The following is a 13,330-nucleotide window of genomic DNA, read 5'->3' as shown; positions in this document are numbered from 1 at the left end:
AGATGTGCAGTGTAAGGACGTAGCCTATTTATTAGCTCAATTTAATTGTTACAGGGAATAAGAATTGAATCAACTGTAAATGATTCACTGTAAATGATTCAGAATTAATATTTAACACTTCATCAATTATTCGTCCAGCGAAAATTGAGGTTAGAGTATTTTACCAATTCTGGATAAAATATTATTCTGCGGCCAACAGTAACAATATTTTATTATGATTATTGTTATTATTGTAATTATTATATTATAATAAGCAAGAGGTAACTTTTAGGATCTTTTGAGTTTAAGGCAGTAATTTGATACACAATACAAGAAATATGTGAAAATCAAAACAAGATTTATTGACTACTTCTAATGATTACAGGAAACTAAGGCTAAACACACACACACATACACACATACATACATGCACACACATTCGCGGAGTTGATGAGTTATGAAAAGTCCCAAGTTCAGTGCTAACTCATAACCTGAGGAAAATCACAAAAGCAGAGCTTTGGCTTGATTCTTTAGGTTTAAAGGAGTTTCACCAGTTTCCAGCAAGAGAGAGAGAAGTTTGCTTGTACCTGCGTTTGCTCTGACAGCTGAGGTAATCGGGTTGTTCCGTGACTCGTGTACAGCGGAGTCCCGCGTTCTGGATTGGCTGTCTTTCAGGTGACGTCTTCTCGGGAAAGCCCTGTGGGTTGCGCGGAAGCTTTGAAGGATGTTGCTGTTCTGATCTGAGCGTCTGGCTTGAGCGGCTCTCTTCTTGGGAGACTTTGGTCAGATATTTCGCAGAGGGTTTTGGAATCTGGATGTGACGGCTGTTGATCAGCGGCGTGGCTCGTAGTTCAAGTCGACGACTGTTAGATGGAAAATCAGCCCCGGTCAATCAGTTCTCAATGACCCATGCGACTTTTCCGCCGTGGTCAAAGTAGCGGTGCTTCAGCTACTTCTGACCGATTTCTGACTTCCAGCTTCTGACTCTGACCTTATTTCATATTTCTCAACTGACCTTAGCTTGTTCGGACCGCATAGTTTTAAAGGAGCAATTCTGGCTCCATCCTTCAGATGTGATCCTCCAATGAGACGTTGCTACGGAGATTAGACATGCCTCGTCTATTGTCTATTGATCACATCGCGTGATATCTGCAGAACATTCTCCTGTTTGATTAAAAACTTTATAAAGTTTCTTAATATTTTCCTGATACTGAATTTCAATGTTTCATTCACACAGAATTACAGAGAATTATAAACTCTGTATTTAGAGCTCAAACATGACACACTTCTTCCAGACATATTACTAGACTGACCTAATTAAAAACAGTGATTACAAGAGAAAGAAAATGCATACGGGAATACAAACATATAATGTATTGAATCCAACATGTTAGTAATCACATCATAGCAAATGTTATTCTGGATATAGTTAATACTTTAAGTAATCGACAATTGTCCCTTTTGAGATTCAAGATTGAGTCCTTAAGCATAGTTTAAACTTTGACCGGAGTCACGAGTGACCGGGTTAGGATGGATTGCTCACACAAGGGAGGTATTGATAGGACAGATTCGTCTTTAAATCCGTTGATGGGTGTTTTCCTGTTCCGTCCGATAATACAAGAGGGTTTTGTGAGAGAATCAATAGATTTAATGTGATCAGATCCACGTGATGGGTTCTGATTAGTTTATTGCTGATGAGCAAAGAAGTCCTTTAGACAGAGTCCTTTGTTAAAAGAAGTCACGTCATCACTTCTGTAAAAGCTAGGTTTTTCCTGTCAGGAAATGGATCTTTTGGACCAAATGAAGCTTTGTTCAATCATGCCTCTGGCTGATAAAGCCATTTGGTAACGTCTGTCGAACGAGTCCCTACAGCAGGTAAGTAATGGTTAAATGGGTATTAGAGATGGTGAAACAGAAGTGGTAATACTGTCCTTTTTCTTGCAGGTGAATGACTCGTGGATAACTGGAGGCGAAGTGAACTCACGGAGACGGTAGGGAGACACACACAGATACTTTGCACGAAGACTGGAAAGCACGCTGGAATGGAATGGGTAAGTATTCTCAATGAACTGGAGCATAGGAATAGTAGTCCTTGTGTCAACGAGACTGGACAGTGAACTGAGGTGAGTGCTGTGCTTAAGTATCTGGTGTTGTTTGAGTGATGATGAGGATCAGGTGCGTGTGGTTAGAACTCTGGTGAGGGAGTGCACTGTGATTGGCTGATGGATGAGCCTGGCGGGTCTGTGACAGTACCCCTCCCCTCCACGGCCCGCTCCTAAGGGCTGAGGACCCCGACGTCATGGTGGTCGTCCTCTTCCATGGGGAGCAGGTCAGTCTGGATGAGTAGTGTGGAAAGTGTCGAGGAGAGAGGGATCAAGGATGTCATTTCTGGGGACCCATGACACTCCTCAGGACCATAGGCTTCCCAGTCCACCAGATATTCATTGACCTGGTATGCAGCTTCGTCATCCAGGATCAGAGGAAGGGGGGGGGGCTCCTCGCCAGGCTCTGTGGGGACAGAAACAGAAGGGGGGGTGAGGTTTTAGGAGTAACACATGGAAAGTGGGGTGAATCCTGTACTGAGGTGGAAGTTGGAGCTAATAGGTGACTGGGTTGATCTGCTTCACGATGGTGAAGGGACCATTGAACCTTGGACTGAGATTCTTGCAGGGCAGGCACATTCTGATGTCCCGGGTTGACAGCCAAACCTTTTGTCATGGTTGGTAAACTTGAGCGGTGGAGCGCCTCAGGGCGGCTGTCATCTTGCGCCTGCAAAGAGCTTGTTGCAGTTGGCGGTGGGCTGAGTCCCAGACCCTCTCACTCTCTCTGAACCAGTAGTCGACCACTGGAACATCCAATGGTTCCCATCGGAACATAGGGGGTTGGTAACCGAGTACGCACTGGAAGGGAGTGAGTCCAGTGGTAGGCTGACGTAGGGAGTTCTGGGCTTACCTGGCCCAACCCAGGAACTGGTTCCAATAGTTCTGGTGGCCATGGCAGAAGGTACGCAGGAATCAGTCGATCTCTTGGATCTTCCTTTCCGTTTGCCCGTTCAACTGCAGATGGTAACCAGATGAGAGGCTTACGGTCACACCTAGGAGGGCGAAGAAGGCTTTCCACACACGTGAGATAAACTGTGGTCCACGGTCCGACACAATGTCCTCAAGAATCCCATAGTACCTGAAGATGTGGTTAAACATGATTTCTGCAGTTTCCATGGCTGTGGGTAGACCCTTGAGGGGTATCAGCTGGCAGGATTTGGAGAATCTGTCGATGACCACCAGGATACAGGTACAGTTATCAGAGGTAGGTAGATCTGTGATGAAATCCACTCCTAGGTGTTACTACACTTGTGCCGATATTCGGTAATGCGATAAATCGCGATAATGAATATGCACGATATTGTAATCGTGGGCACTTCAGAATACCGTAAATAATACTTTATTACCAGTTATTAATTTTTTATAAGGCAATTAAGAATTCTTTACCCATCAATCGTATACAATGCACAACACAGCTGTAATCTGCGTGAAAAGGACACGCGCTCAGATGTAAACAATCCCAACGTGCACGAGAAGCACATGGCGGAACAGTGAAGGAGACGAGCTGAATGAAAGTGCGCATTCACTCTCTGACAGCAGAGGGCACTGATGGAACAGCAGAATGCAGTGGTTACCACGGAAACCGTGCAAACAAAGTAACTGCGCTAGTGAAGTTTTTAAAATGCTTCAAACAGCCATTCATTTTTTTGTAATTTTAGTGTTGTTCATCACAGTACCAAATACTGAATACTTAAAAAAGACTTAAAAGGATATTTATTTTCAAACCTAAACATTTTTATATTTGAATCTGGACTACAACATGCCCTAATGATTAGAAATGTTCTGATTATTTGTTATTGTTCAGTAAAACTTTGAAAACATACGGCTTCATTAGTTAACATGTTAATTCATTATCACTAAACTGACAATAAAAATACTTATAAAGTATTAATTATTATTAATTAATGTTAATTTCTTATTTACTGTTTAATAACATTACTAAAATCAAAATAACTTATTTAATGGACCTTAGATAAAACTAACAATGATCAGTTGTGTTTCTAAACTAACATTAACAAAAAATAACACTTTCTGTAACAAATGTAGCTATTGCTCAATCTTAGTTAATGCATTAAATAAAGTGTTATCTGTTGTTCTTTATAGCCTAATTCTTTTGCATTTTAATCTGTTTGAAAATTTCAGTCAGTTGTTTTTGTTTTATTACAAAAAGAGTTCTTGTTCTTGTTAAACTATGACAAAAATTGTTTTGCAACTTATTTTAATATAGTGATAATACCGTATACCGTGATAAAAGCTTCATCAATTAATCGCAACATGAAAATTTGATACCGTCACATGCCTAGGTGTGACCATGGTCTGTTGGGAACAGGCAGAGGAAGGAGCTTGCCGGATGGAAGATGGCAAGGGCTCTTGGAGATGGCACAGTCCTTACATCCCAGTATGTACCTTCTCACATCCCTGGCCATGTTCGGCCACCAGAAGCGCGCTTTCAGCAGTGAGAGGGTTTCATTGGGCCCTGGGTGGCCAGTGCCCAGAGATGTGTGGGAAGAATGGATGAGAGGAGTGCGTTTGTTTTCTGCTGACATATTGTAATCCAAGAGGACAGCCCGGCGGAGTGTTGGCGGAGGCATTGGAGGCAGGAACAGAGGTCACCGACCATTGGATTGGACTCACAATGACACTTTTAGGAAGTATGGTTTCAGGAACTTTATGGGTCTCTTCTGGAGCATAGAGAAGTGATAAAGCATCAGCTTTAACATTCTTGGGACTAGGACAATAGGAGATGCAGAAATTGAAACGGGTGAAGAATAACCTGACGTGGGTTGAGTCTTTTGGCATCCCTCAAGTACTGGTGGTCGTTGTGTACGGTAAACTCATGCTTGGCGCCTTCCAACCAATGCCTCCATTCCTCCAGTGCCAACTTGATGGCTAACAGTTCTCTGTTGCCAATGTCGTAGTTCCTCTCTGCCGGGCTGAGTTTACAGGAGAAGGTGGCACATAGATGGATTTTGGCTGGATTCCCCTGCTGCTGTGAAAGCACCGCTCCTACACCTGTATGGGAGGCAGGGATGGACTGGGACCAAAAATCAGCCCTGGCATTTGGGCCCAGACCGGCCCACCACCACATAAGATCACAAATACCACCCGTCCTTCCGCTATATATATATATATATATATATATATATATATATATATATATATATATATATATATATATATATATATGTGTGTCAATTTGACATTGCATGTCATGCAAACTTTCTTAATCAGAATTGTAGCTTTTCTATCTGAAAAACTCATGAAAGGCCTCTTCAAATTAAAGCACAGGGCCTCTTCTGTCATGAAATATTTTAAATATATATATATATATATATATATATATATTAGTGGTGGGCATAGATTAATTTTTTTAATCTAGATTAATCTCACTGTAATCTTGGAATTAATCTATATTAATCTAGATTAAAATGGCTCATTTGAATTCTGCCGAAGACATTCAGAATATGTGTGCTACCCAAATAATGACTAAAAGTAATCCGCCATTTTGTCCGACAAAGCAGTCAGGAGTTAGAAGATTAACCTCGGTGGAGTTAAACTTGAAAAATCGCGTATATTGACATCTTTCCGCGTTTGAAACAACATTGATTCTCATGTTCATTGATGTTTATTTGATGCTATAAATGGACTCGGTTTACGAGCCTCTTGAGCTGAGGCGCTACAGCAATCTGTTACGACCTCACGACACATTAAAGAGCAACAAAATGGTTTTTATTGTTTGAATTTCTAAAATAAAAACTACAGTTTTAAAGCTGGGACTTTGTTTAATATCATAAGTAACCTGCTCTGTCTTGTCTGTCAACGTGTTGTCAGTATCCTCTTTGCTCTGCAATGTATTTTTCACTGCGTGTGGAGTGACAGCTCCTGGGCTTGTCGGACAAAGCAACAGTACCTAAGGGGGGTGGGTCTTTGCGAAGGGTCAATTCGGTTAGGTATACATCCGCGCTAAATTATCAAGGTGAAAGTCATCATAGCTTGCGTAGTATAGACCCAGCTCCCAACCCACCTTTGAGAATAGATTAACGGCGATATTTTTTTTATCGCCCGAGAAGAGTCTCACGTTAACGCAGCACGTTAACGCCGATAACGGCCCACCACTAATATATATATATATATATATATATATATATATATATATATATATACAGTACAGTCCAAAAGTTTGGAACCACTAAGATTTTTAATGTTTTTAAAAGAAGTTTCGTCTGCTCACCAAGGCTACATTTATTTAATTAAAAATACAGTAAAAACAGTAATATTGTGAAATATTATTACAATTTAAAATAACTGTTTTCTATTTGAATATATTTCACAAAGTAATTTATTCCTGTGATGCAAAGCTGAATTTTCAGCATCATTACTCCAGTCTTCAGTGTCACATGATCCTTCAGAAATCATTCTAATATGCTGATCTGCTGCTCAAGAAACATTTAATGTGTACAATTGTACAAAATATTTGTGTACAATATTTTTTTTCAGGATTATTTGATGAATAGAAAGTTCAAAAGAACAGCGTTTATCTGAAATCTAATCTTTTGTAACATTAGAAATGTCTTTACTGCCACTTTTGATTGATTTAATGCATCCTTGCTGAATAAAAGTATTAATTTCTTTAATTTCTTTAAAAAAAAAAAAAAATTCTTACTGACCCCAAACTTTTGAACGGTAGTGTATAATGCTACAGAAGCTTTGTATTTCAGATAAATGCTGTTCTTTTGAACTTTCTATTCATCAAGGAATCCTGAAAAAAAAAAGTACACAACTGTTTTCAACATTGAAAATAATCATAAATGTTTCTTGAGCAGCAAATCAGCATATTAGAATGTTTTCTGAAGGATCATGTGACATTGAAGACTGGAGTAATGATGCTGAAAATTCAGCTTTGCATCACAGGAATACTGTACTGTGTGTATATATATATATATATATATATATAATATATATATATATATATATATATATATATATAATCCGACCTTTCTTAACAGTGATGTTTTGGCTTTCTACACCCTCACACTTAGCCAAACTGCAATCATACAGTGTATAGCCTGCATACTTCTTTTATCGTTGTAGCGTTATCGTCAACAGTTTGTCCACCACTTGTTTTTGGCTCATTTTTATCAAGGCTTACCGCAGGTTCTACCCTCACTCCCTCATCTCTGTCCCTCTCCTCTTGAGTCTCCTCCTCACTAACACTGTTAATGCCACTGCCGCCGACACCACCACCACTTTCATCAGCCACGGGAGCTGGTGAAGGTCCTGCTACTGCCGAAAACATTTGTGTGAATTTGACACATTTGGCAGCGTCTGCCTAAAGAGCCTGTTTTTTTTTTCTCTCACGCAGCTTCTCTGCACCTCCTTTGCGTTTCTTCTCCATGATCACACTGAAACTGCGTGCAAGCAGAAATCCCATAGATGGTGCTGTTCAAAGATATGATTTGGCCAGTCCAGTGTCAATCAAGAAAACAACCAATGGGCCGCTGAGCTACGTGTTTTATGGGCTGTGTCTGTCAGAAGGAAAAAACCTAGCCTATGTGATATTTTTGACTAAAGTGTTTTGGGCCAGCAGCCCAGTGTCAATTGAAAAAACATTGGGCTGCCAATCTAGGCCTACCACTTTTATGGGCCGAGAGAATTTTTTTTTGCGGTCGGCGAAGCACGTCGGCCCACCGGGAAAGTGCCCGGTATGCCAGATGGCCAGTCCGCCCGTGATGGGAGGCATCTATCTCCACGACAAAAGGCTTCTCGGGCTCTGGGTGGATGAGGAGCAGTGCGCTGGTTCTCGCAAGGTGTTGAAGGCTTTGTTGGCCGCTGGTGTCCAGGACAGAGACTTGGGCTTGTTTCGGAGGAGACTGGTAAGTGGATGAGCTGTGGAGTTGTAATTCTAGATAAATCTTCTGTAGAAGTTGGAAAATCAGAGGAAACTTTGGAGCTCTTGATGGTGGATGGAATGGGCCAGTTCTTGATGGCTTCCACCTTCCTCTAGTCGATCTGGATTTCACTGCTACAGATGTTGTACCTAAGGAACTGCAGTGAGGGCTGGTGGAATGAACATTTTTCACCTTTGAGGAACAACTGGAATTGTCTCAGGCATTGAAGGACCTCCGCAACATGGTGGCAATGTTCGGCCATGCTCCGGGAATTGTTCAGGATGTCATCAATGTAAACTAGAACAGAGTTACGGAGGAATTCCCGGAGCACCTCATGGATGAAGTCCTGGAATACAGAGGGGGCGCTGACCAGGCCATAAGGCATAACGAGGTACTCGTAGTGTCCAGTAGGGGTCACAAAGGCCGTCTTCCACTCGTCCCCCTCACGTATCCAGATGAGGTTATATGCGCTGTGGAGGTCCAGCTTGGTGAATACAGTGGCACCACAGAGATGTTCCAGAGCCGCTGGGACGAGGGGAAGAGGATATCTGAATTTGACTGAATTTATCTTGTTGAGAGCCCTGTAATCTATACAAGGCTGCAAGCCTCCGTACTTTTTGGCCACTAAGAAGAAGCTCGAAGCAGCAGGGGATGTGGACGGACGAATGTAGCCTTGGTTAAGAGCCTCCTCTATGTACTCCTCCATGGCCTTCTGCTCTGGGATGGAGAATGGATAAATCTTCCCATGGGGCACTGACTCACCCGGAAGCAGATCGATGGCACAGTCCCATGGCCGGCGTGGAGGCAGCTTGAAGGCTCTCTTCGGGCAGAATACATCACTGAAGGGGCGTAACACGGAGGAATATGCACCGACTGTTTCTCTACAGGGCTCTTGATGTATGTGGAACACACAGGAAGTGACTCAGGATGAGTAACAGGAGGCAGAAGTTTTTGTGGAACAGGTGTCGCCCCCCTCTCTCCGGTGGTCCATGAGATGATGGGGTTGTGCTGCTCCATCCATGGGCGCCCTAAGATCACATCAGCGGTGGAATCCCCCAGAACCAGTAGATGAAGTTCTTCCTTGTGAAGTTCTCCAACTTGAAGCTTCACTGGACTAGCACACTGATGGACAGGTTTACGACCGAGTGGCTTGCCTGTTACTGAATGGATCTGGTAGACGGATGGCATTGAGGTTGTCTTGAGCTTAAGCTGATGGCAGAGATGAAGTTACCGGCTGACCCGGAGTCGAGGACAGCATAGACTGGAATGGAAACATTAACAGCAGTAAGTGTTATAATTGTGGTGAGTGGCTTCATTTTCTTAATGGAGGGTATAATCGCACTCACCATGGGACGAGGAGGATGAGTAGGACATGTAGATATCACATGTCCAGATGCACCACAATGTGTAAACAGTCCAGGGGTCGGCCGTCTCTGCCGTTCAGCGAAAGTTAGACGATTGTTCTACAGTTGCATGGGTTCTGTTACTGATTCTGGAGGGCAGATGGACTCTGGCTGATGGAGGGATGATGTACTTGGCAGCTGGCCCTGGTGTTCTTTGAGACACGACTGCATAGGAGTGGCGAATCTGATGGAGAGTTGTATGAATTGTTCGAGCCCGATGGAATCCTCGTATGCAGTGAGATGCAGCCGTACCCTGGGATCCAGACCCTGACGATAGGTGGTGAGCAGAGCTTGTTCGTTCCATCCACTGGGAGTAGCAACAGTCCTAAACTTGAGATCATAATCGTTAACAGGCATAGATCCTTGTTTCAACTGATAGAGTTGCTCACCCACCGACGAATCACTAGCTGGTCTACCGAAAAACCTTTTTGAAATGAGTGGGGAAATTAGTCAGAGATTGGGTTACTGGTCCATTCTGCGACCAAATGGTTTCTACCCACTGTAACACATGTCCGTTTAACTGGGAGATGATGAACGATACCTTGGAGCGATCGTCAGGGTATATCAGCTGCATCTCCAGGACCAGCGAGCACTGTAGGATGAAGCCGTTGCAATCCTCCGCAGAGCCAGAGAAGTGTGCTGGTTTGGCCATGGGACTGGTGTATACCGGTGGTGAAGGAGCTCATGATGTTTGATGTTCAGTGTTGGTCTGGTCTTCTGTCACAGACAGAAGGGTAGGAGACAACAGGTTTGCAGGTATAACAGCGTTTATTTTCAAACAGCAAGGAATAACAGATGTGCAGGCAAGTAATGGTTAAATGGGTATTAGAGATGGTGAAACAGAAGTGGTAATACTGTCCTTTCTCTTGCAGGTGGATAACTCGTGGATGACTGGAGGCGAAGTGGTGGAGTGAACTCACGGAGACGGTAGGGAGACACACACAGATACTTTGCACGAAGACTGGGAAGCACGCTGGAATGGAATGGGTAAGTATTCTCAATGAACTGGAGCATAGGAATAGTAGTCCTTGTGTCAACGAGACTGGACAGTGAACTGAGGTGAGTGCTGTGCTTAAGTATCTGGTGGTGTTTGAGTGATGATGAGGATCAGGTGCGTGTGGTTAGAACTCTGGTGAGGGAGTGCGCTGTGATTGGCTGATGGATGAGCCTGGCGGGTCTGTGACAGCAGCTGAGAAGCAGCGACTTTACAGACAACGTATTTTATGATCTTTTACTGACTGCTTTCACTAAGTGTCATTGACAGTCTTTGATTGTATACCAAATGTAAAAATCTATTTAATTATAGTTGACGAATAAGGATCTTTGGTCTTATGCATACGTCACTGGTGATTCATTGCGTCACTGGTGTTACTGTTATTTATCTGTCACATTAAATAAAATGTGTCATATGTGACATGGTAATAATTTTACATTCATTGAATTCTGCTACACTCAAGAACTAAGATGTAAAGGATTGCATCATTACTTGTTTATAACTGTTTTTCAAATATTTGCAGTGTTATAGCAAATACATGGTTGCGCAAATGAATTAACATCATTCAATCACACTTTTAACTAACCTGATTGAAATAATAAAATAAAAAAACACAATCTCCTTATCTTTTGCATTATCATTATTGTTCTGTAACTCTGACTGCATGTGCTGAAAAAAAAAAGATAAATAATATTTCATACATGTTTAAAAATGCCAGAGAAGTAAGGTAACACCAGTGACAAAAAAAAAACTGGTACATGCAGTCTTTAAATAAATGCACAAAAAAAAAAAAATCATTAAGCTGTCATTTGTATTCATAAAGTCAAAGTGTAATATAATGATGTGGTCTAAGTTTAAATGTTAGAAAAAGAAATACATTTTAAGACATCTTGTCATACCAAAAGTGGACGTTTCTGTAAAATTTAACCAAATAATTATTTTTTTTTTTTTTATAAAAATGTAAATTAAATTGTAAAAAAAAAAAAACTTTTAAGTGCTGGACTTAAAAGTCTTGTTAACCAAAATAATCTTGTTTCCTTATTTTAGACCTCTTAAAATGAATAAATTAAAAGCTGTAAGTGTAATTGGTAGTATTCATAGTATTCATCACACTTTAGCAGACATTAATATTGTGAGTTGATACAGTCATAGTTCTGTTCAATATACAAAGTAATTTTAGTTAAACATTATTAATTTTTGTATTGTTTTATTTTGTAATGTTTATAATGGAACCGTTAGTCTGAGATCGATTCTTTATTATAGTGAAGTTTAGAGTAGATCCGTTAATCTGAGATCGATTGCTCATGTCACACTCTCACACGGTATCGCAAGGGTTTCTCCATGCAGGTGAACGTTATCAGGTGAGATCGCGAGAGTAAACACCATCACTGAGAAAACGTCTCAGGTTACGTATGTAACCATGGTTCCCTGAGAACAGGGAACGAGACTCTGCGCTGACTGCGCTATGGGGAACGTCCTCCGTGACCCGTGCTCGAAATGCCAAAAATCACCACACTCCAATCCTATTGGCCGGCGACAGCCTATCACGTCAAACGGCGTGAACCGTGACGTATAAAGGGAGCGCCTGGGGAAACAGCCGACATCATCTTGTCTTTGAGCGACTGTAGCAGGCATCCCGCAGCATGGCATGAAAGCGCAGAGTCTCGTTCCCTGTTCTCAGGGAACCATGGTTACATACGTAACCTGAGACGTTCCCTTTCGAAAGGGAACTCCACTCTGCGCTGACTGCACTATGGGGAACGATATACCCGCGCTGCCATGCTAGAGGAGAATGCCAGTCCAAATGTCTGGACACACATTCGGCAGTTCCAGGGAAAAACCGGGGGCAGAACTCCAAGGCTGTCAGTGACAGCATTCCCTACGGCCAACAGCCCAAGCTGAGCCTAAAAGAGGCCTTCCGAAAAAAGCCTACCAAGGCTGCTCGAGCATCTGGAACAAACAGCCCGAGAGGGGGTGGTCCCTTTAAGGGAATGTGGCCAAGGAACCAAAGGAACCTCGGCCAGTCACTCGGGGAAAAAATCCATCCCGCTGCCACCAAGGAGGCCTAGCCAGATCCAGCGAAGCTAAATCTGGCCTAGCCAACCTTGTCTGATATACAGAATCTCCAAGCGCAAACTCCAGAGAGGAGAGCAGGAAAGAGTGACTGCGAAAGGGCAGTAAGCAACTCAAACCCACACGCAGAGATGGGCATCCTGGAGAGCGGAACTCAGCTAAACGCTCTGGACCCTCGTATGAGGGGAGTACAACCACTCATCCAAGGATCTACTCAGCCGTTAACAAGGTGCTGAGGAGGCTGTGCGCTAAAGACCCCTGACCCAGGGGAGCACAAACCAGCCTGGGGGCCGGTCTAAAGGGAGACTTCATAGAAGTCTACAACCATACCAGCTTAGGGAGCTAAGCACAATTACGCAGTTAACCCCGAAGGGAAGTACAAAGCTCAACCTAACAGACAGACTGTAAAGCGGGCACATAGTCATGGAGGCGGGGAAAAGGGCCTACAACATAACCAGAGTTCACCAGAGAACTAGAACTGAATGCAGACGGCGGTAGCCCAGGATGGCCTGTAGGGCCATACCCTAATGCATATCAAGGTGGAGCAAACACCAAGACATAACAGCTGAAAGTGCCCCCGAGACATCAGCCAGCGGCCACTAAAGTTCTAGGAGCAAAAATAGAACCTGTTAGATAGACAGAAAATATTTTAGCTCTACTAGAGCTAAAGGGAATAAACGCACAAATTACTCAGTAAAAACATCTTTTACTCTCAGCGAGAGGAGTACCAAGCTAAATTCCGACATGCTAGCAAAGGAAGGCCTGAAAGTGGCCTGTAACCTTAAAAGCGCGCAGCAATAGCTAGTGCGTTTATACAACCCCCAAGGGGTATGAGACATACAGAAACCCATACAAGCTGTGCCAACATGCTAGGTAAGACATGAAAGGAGG

General features: G+C 42.8%; 2 protein-coding genes across 5 annotated transcripts in view; one reads left to right on the top strand and one right to left on the bottom strand.

The window, feature by feature from the left end:
- LOC137015309 (uncharacterized) overlaps positions 1-13,330 on the bottom strand; it is a 289,835-nt gene that overhangs the window by 254,758 nt on the left and 21,747 nt on the right. The window lies entirely within an intron of this gene.
- LOC137015300 (NACHT, LRR and PYD domains-containing protein 3-like) overlaps positions 1-13,330 on the top strand; it is a 55,357-nt gene that overhangs the window by 33,214 nt on the left and 8,813 nt on the right. The window contains exon 9 of one of the 4 annotated variants that reach the window (XR_010893937.1): positions 10,245-10,359. The exons of the other annotated variants lie outside the window; for them this stretch is intronic. The gene's annotated coding sequence lies outside the window, so the exon portion shown is untranslated. The remainder of the gene's footprint in view (positions 1-10,244; positions 10,360-13,330) is intronic. 4 annotated transcript variants of the gene reach the window in all.

Source organism: Chanodichthys erythropterus, chromosome 24, assembly GCF_024489055.1.
Source record: "Chanodichthys erythropterus isolate Z2021 chromosome 24, ASM2448905v1, whole genome shotgun sequence".
Lineage (NCBI taxonomy): Eukaryota > Metazoa > Chordata > Actinopteri > Cypriniformes > Xenocyprididae > Chanodichthys > Chanodichthys erythropterus.
This window is presented reverse-complemented; position numbering and strand designations above follow the sequence as displayed.